Below are 6083 nucleotides of genomic sequence, written 5' to 3'. Positions count from 1 at the left end.
CGCCTGCGGGAAGAAGCTCCTCCTCAGTCTCTCTGTGTTGGTCTTCAGGGAGCGGAATCGCTTTCCTGACCTCAGCAGAGAGAACAGTCTGTTGTTGGGATGGCTGAGGTCCTTCACGATCTTCCTGGCCTTGGTCCAGCACCGCCTGCTGTAGATTGAGTGCAGGTCAGGGAGCTCGGAGCGGATGGTGCGCTCAGCTGACCGCACAACCCTCTGTAGAGCTCGTCTGTCCTGCATGGTGCTGTTCCCGAACCAGGTTAAGATGTTTCCCGCCAGGATCACATCTTAACCTGGTTCGGGAACAGCACCATAATACATAAAATACATAAAAAATACATAAATAATACATAAAAAGATTTAAAAATTACATGTATGTGGCAACTTTCTAAACACTTTATTTGTTACATTTATGATAAATGGATTTGAAAGTAGATCAAATACATATGTTTCACATATTATAGGCCAACAAGTTACTTATACCAGTTTAAATACGACCAAGCAGTTTTTGGCAAATACCGGAAATCAGTTTTTGGCAGACAATCACTTTTTGGCACAACACCGGTGTTCCAGATCTACTGGCGTTTAGATCAACTGGCGTTGGTCGAACAGATATGTGGCAGTCTTGCGTTTCAGGAGCTGCTACCGACAAACCAGCAAAAAAACGCCAATTGTGTCATCTGTGACACTTGTGAGGTTGTCTCAAACACACTCCGTCAGTCTTGATGCTGTTGAACAACAAAATGTTTAAAAATGTGGCGAGTTTACTTGGTGATATCCTCATGCGCGACGCGATCGCGAAAACAGCAAACAATTAACACCACGCCGATGTTGTTCACAGGACAGCAAGAGTAAACGATCGGGAGACTCTTGTCATCATTATCGTTCTCCTGGCACGGTTTGTTTCTCCGGTTTCAGCGTTTTTGCTTCACAACTACAGCGTGCAGTTTACTTTGTGCACTAACATGGACTCGAGTCAACCAGCGCCACCTCTGGCCAAGTGCCACAGCCTACAGCCAGATCAACCTGTGACACACATCTGCACCACGTTTGATTTCGTTTCATGCACATTTGTACCTTTCAACCGTGTCTGTTTGTGCGTCATGCAAATAAACGTTTAATATGATTGAAATGATATCATATATTCCTTATTGGCCTACATTTGTTCAAAATCCCAAATTATATACACAAAGTCATAGAAATCACCACTCCAATTGGTCATCATGATTTTGATATTCTCTTTTTCCATAACAATGAAATACACCTTGGACAAATATGACACATCAATATTTCATTAGTGTTGTCACATCACATCCTGTAAGCATCGTCTGTCTGTGTCTTTTCCCTGGAAATGAATATTTCCAGCCAATACAGGCAATCCATCAACATGGCTGGAGTTATATACAGTCTGTATAAGTGTGGTTAATCTAATGAAGATTTGTAAGGAGACGGCAGTTACTGTGAATTCACAGCAGTTACACAGTGATTAGTAATAAACAGCCAGTGAGAGTGAGTGGATATAAGAAAGTCAGTGACTCAGGTGTGTCGCTTGGTTTGTCATCTGTTTGTGAGACTGGAGGAGACGTAGAAATACTTTGTTTTAAATCTTAGTTAGGAAGGTTCCTGTTTGAAAACAAGCACTTTTTGTGAGAAATGCAAGAAGTACATCTGCAGAAAGCACACAGTTACATTCTGTCCATCATGTGGACAAAACTGTAAATGTTGAACATTGGAAAACTGTGAACATTGGGAAAGTTCAAAAGAAATGTGTTTGTAAGAACGAAAAACCAAATTGTTCCTAAAATAGTTATGGAAAGTCTAACTGTTGTATGTCTGTGTTCTACATGTTTATCTGATGGGAAATAAAGTTGCTATTGTTTTATTGCAGTTTCTTGACAATTCTGAGTGGATTTACACAGTACGGGTCAAAATGACCCGCAACAAAATCAATGTCACTTGTTTGTTCTTCAACATAGTACAAGGGTTAATGTCCAAAACTTGCTTATGATCTTCAATTTGTAGCAGATCCACTATCACACAGCAGCTGGAGCAGTCTCCAATGGAGGTCAGTCCACTGCTGCCACCTGTGGCCACATACCATAGCCTACTACTAGATTAACTTGTGACACACCTGCTGCTATGATCACAGTGAGTAGAGGCTGAGTGGCTGCACTTACCCCTGGTACATTCAAATCTACCCACAAACATGTTGAAAGATGCAATGGCAGCAATGTGGATTGTCAACACTAAAAACAATCAGTAAGCAAAGACAACAGGGATCACTTTTTTCTGTTTATTTAGCACCCACAACATTTGTAGTCGCCTTCTGCACAGGGGAAGTCCACACACACCGTGTGGTACCACTTTCCACAGAAGGTGCAATCTGCAAGATTGAATGAGATTGTCAGAGTCATTGTCTGACTGTTTATTACTAATCACCCGCTGTACATTCACAGTAACTGCCATCTCCTTACAAATGTTTATTAGATTGACCACACTTATACAGACTGTATATAACAACCAACTCTAAAATGTTCGTTTGCAGAGGGAAGACACAGACAGACTGCGCTAACGGCATGTGATGTTACAACACTAGTGAAATATTAGTGTCATTTCATTCATTTCAAAGGTTTATTTGCATGACGCACAAACAGACACAATTGAAAGGTACAAATGTGCATGACACGAATTCAAACGTGGTGCAGATGTGTGTCACAGGTTGATCTGGCTGTAGGCTGTGGCACTTGGCCAGAGGTGGCGCTGGTTGACTCGACTCCATGTTAGTGCACAAAGTAAACTGCTCGCTGTAGTTGTGAAGCAAAAACGCTGAATTCGGAGAAACAAACCGTGCAAGTGGAACGATAACGACGACAAGAGTCTCCCGATCGTTTACTCTTGCTGTCCTGTGAACAACAACGGCGTGGTGTTACTTGTTTGCTGTTTTCGCGATCGCGTCGCGCATGAGGATATCACCAGGTAAACTCGCCACATTTTTAAACATTTTGTTGTTCAACAGCATCAAGACTGACGGAGTGTGTTTGAGACAACCTCACAAGTGTCACAGATGACACAATTGGCGTTTTTTTTGCTGGTTTGTCGGTAGGAGCTCCTGAAACGCAAGACTGCCACACATCTGTTCGACCAACGCCAGTTGATCTAAACGCCAGTAGATCTGGAACACAGGCAAACCAGCCTGTGAAATGGATGAAACACATCGTGACTGGGCTCCAACTGCGTTTTGGTGAACATGTTCCCCAGTGTGGTAGTAAAACCAGGGGAAAATGCTCTCGTTAAATACTCTTAAAGGTCTTGTGCTGTATATGTAGTGATACGTTTTCAAAAGAGACAGTAAATGACAAAATGCTAGTAGCAGATGATATTATTTAAATGCTGTCATGATTTTATGTGAACATTTTGTCATTTGTAAACTATAAACAACATGGATTCTACATTGTAACTGATGTGATGTTCTACAAAGTGCTTTTGATAATAAAAAAACATTAGTTTCTTTATTCAACTTTTTGAACAGTGGTACTTAGTAAGTACATATTCAGTAAATGCAAATTATTTACATGCCCCCCTAAATACAACATTATGGGTTATTCAGAACAGAACTCTGCTTGGAGAAATATTTTCCCATCAGTTGATCCAACTCCTCCATAGTAGCAGGTGGAATTTTTCTGTTTTGAGGACGGCTTCTTGTACCTGTCACTACAGATGGTCTGTTTATGTTTTGATTGAGAGCCTTTTTTTGGGCAGCTGAAGAGGAGAAGTCTATCTTATGGCCAACCTCTGGCTGTATCTTGGTCATATCACCCAGCAAAACCCAGTATGCAGGTTCATCTGTAACAGTCCTTGTGCCACGGATCAACACTGTTGCTTCTACTTTAAACAGAAGAGCAGCGACACGACTGCAGGTCTCCACGACTCCGGCCATACAGGTGCAGTTCAACCTTCCCTGTGATGCTCACTATGACCCATGCCCGCAATGCTGGTTCATTCAGTCTTTGAGAGTGCAGGACCTGAAACACACAAAGTTAATTTAAGACAACAACTTTAATGAGCCAAGACCGACACAAATGTATTTGATCTACTTTCAAATCCATTTATCATAAATGTAACAAAGTGTTTAGAAAGTTGCCACATACATGTAATTTTTAATCTTTTTATGTATCCATCTATAGAACGCTGCATGTTATATTCTAAATCTGCCTGTTTTGTTTTTGTCTTGTTTTTTTAAACCTGCCAGCAAAAACGAATCTAAAGTATGTAATGCAAGGATGTAATCACTTTCAAGAGGGAGCATAAAGTTTGACTTTAAGTGACAATTATGAATCACAGATTCTGCAGGTCATTAATCAATGTAAAAAACTAAAACAATGTATTTTTAGTGACACAGCACACAAATATGGAAGCAAGATGTGTAATTAGGATTTATTTAAAATAAATATGAATTAATTAGTGCAATATCTTTAACCATAGAGAGAATGACAAAATCCTTCAGGACATTGTCACATCAATGCACTGAACTCACTATGTTATCCATCTAACAGAGCCTCAACATGTTCTCACTGTAATTTCCCCTCATGAATGAATTTATGCTCGCACTAATCTGAATGTTTGGAGGGAAATCAAACGCATTTTACTCGCTGTACTCAAGCTGACTTACCTTTGTTTGAATGAGGGCATACTCACAACGTGGTCTAAAAATAGCCAAATCTTGTACCCAACCATTGGTGAATTGCATGTGCGCCTACAGAGATTTATAAACTGGTGCGCCGTGTATGCGCTGACTCCACAGACGAGGTACGAGAATATATCAGGCTCAGTCAATACCGGTTGTTCTTCAGGGTTTCTACTCCACTGCCGTGTTTCATACGGGTCCACATTTCCAAAGCAGGCTATTTTTTGCAAGTACCGTCTCTTTGCATCTGGACGCAATCTGGCTCTATAAAGTCCTTTTTCTTTTGAGCTGCTTTTAAGTATGGTTCGTAGCGGTCTTCTTTCCAACAGTGTGTTTGTTTTGATTCGTGGCCTGCTAAAATGGTGCCACTCTCCCACAATGCATTGCGGTGTGACAACTCCAAAGCCCTATGGCATCCATTGAGCGTAATGCTTCCCAGTCATTCATAATCCGAGCTCCGCGTTCGTGACATAATTGAAGGAATCCCTGCTCACACCGCTGACTCACACACTCACCGGTGATATCCAGACAGCTTATGATATTTTCTCAAACTGCTGCGCTGAAAAAGTTTCCAAAGAGCACGCTGTGTGAGACGATAAACATCATTTAACCTTTTAACCTGTGGCTCAGGCGAGTCAGTCACTGCAAACACATTTGTATCATCAAGTGTTTGTCAAAAGAAAAGGGTATGTTTTTCTACAGTTAGGTTTATTTTCTATGTGCAGTAAAGTGCATCATCTGTGTTCAGTCATACATTTTGTAATTGTTATAAACAGAACAAATGTTTTCTCAATTCACTGCTTGATTCTTAACTTGTTTAAATGAAACATGATGAAATGTCATTGCATTATTTTTTAAATGTCCTTGGCAGTGCATGTGTCTGCATTGTAACTTACTAATAAAACGTCCTGTGTGTACTTTGGTGTGTGATTTATATTATTTTATTGCACATAAATCAGTAATTTTATTTTACAGTTATACACAGCCTTATATCTCTTCTTGCTGATGTTGTTTCCAGTGTAAGTAACTTGGCTGCATGACAAATGTTCTTAGGGATCAATAAAGTATTCTGATTCTGATTCATGTGTAGTATTTAATGATTCAGTAATGAATGAATCTTGACCTTCTTTGAAAACCTTTCACTTCATTTGAAGCATCTCCTCTCTTGTTATGTGCCATTCATTCCTATTCCCTCTGCTTTACTGCTTCCATGATGTTAAGCTGAGTTTAAATACTGATCCGATACTTCCTGGAGGTTTTTATTGTAGAAAGACTCTTTCTGATGAAACATCAGCTGAATTTGTCATATCAGTGTGCTGAAGGAGGTATAACATCTTTTCTGACATGCAGTGGAGCCCTGAGAGTCTGAGACCAAGAGTGAGAATCCTCCTCTTTATTTAGG

The sequence above is a fragment of the Aulonocara stuartgranti genome, assembly GCF_965226115.1.
Source record: "Aulonocara stuartgranti genome assembly, chromosome: 3".
Lineage (NCBI taxonomy): Eukaryota > Metazoa > Chordata > Actinopteri > Cichliformes > Cichlidae > Aulonocara > Aulonocara stuartgranti.
The sequence above is the reverse complement of the archived record's forward strand: the minus strand, read 5'-3'. Positions refer to the sequence as shown.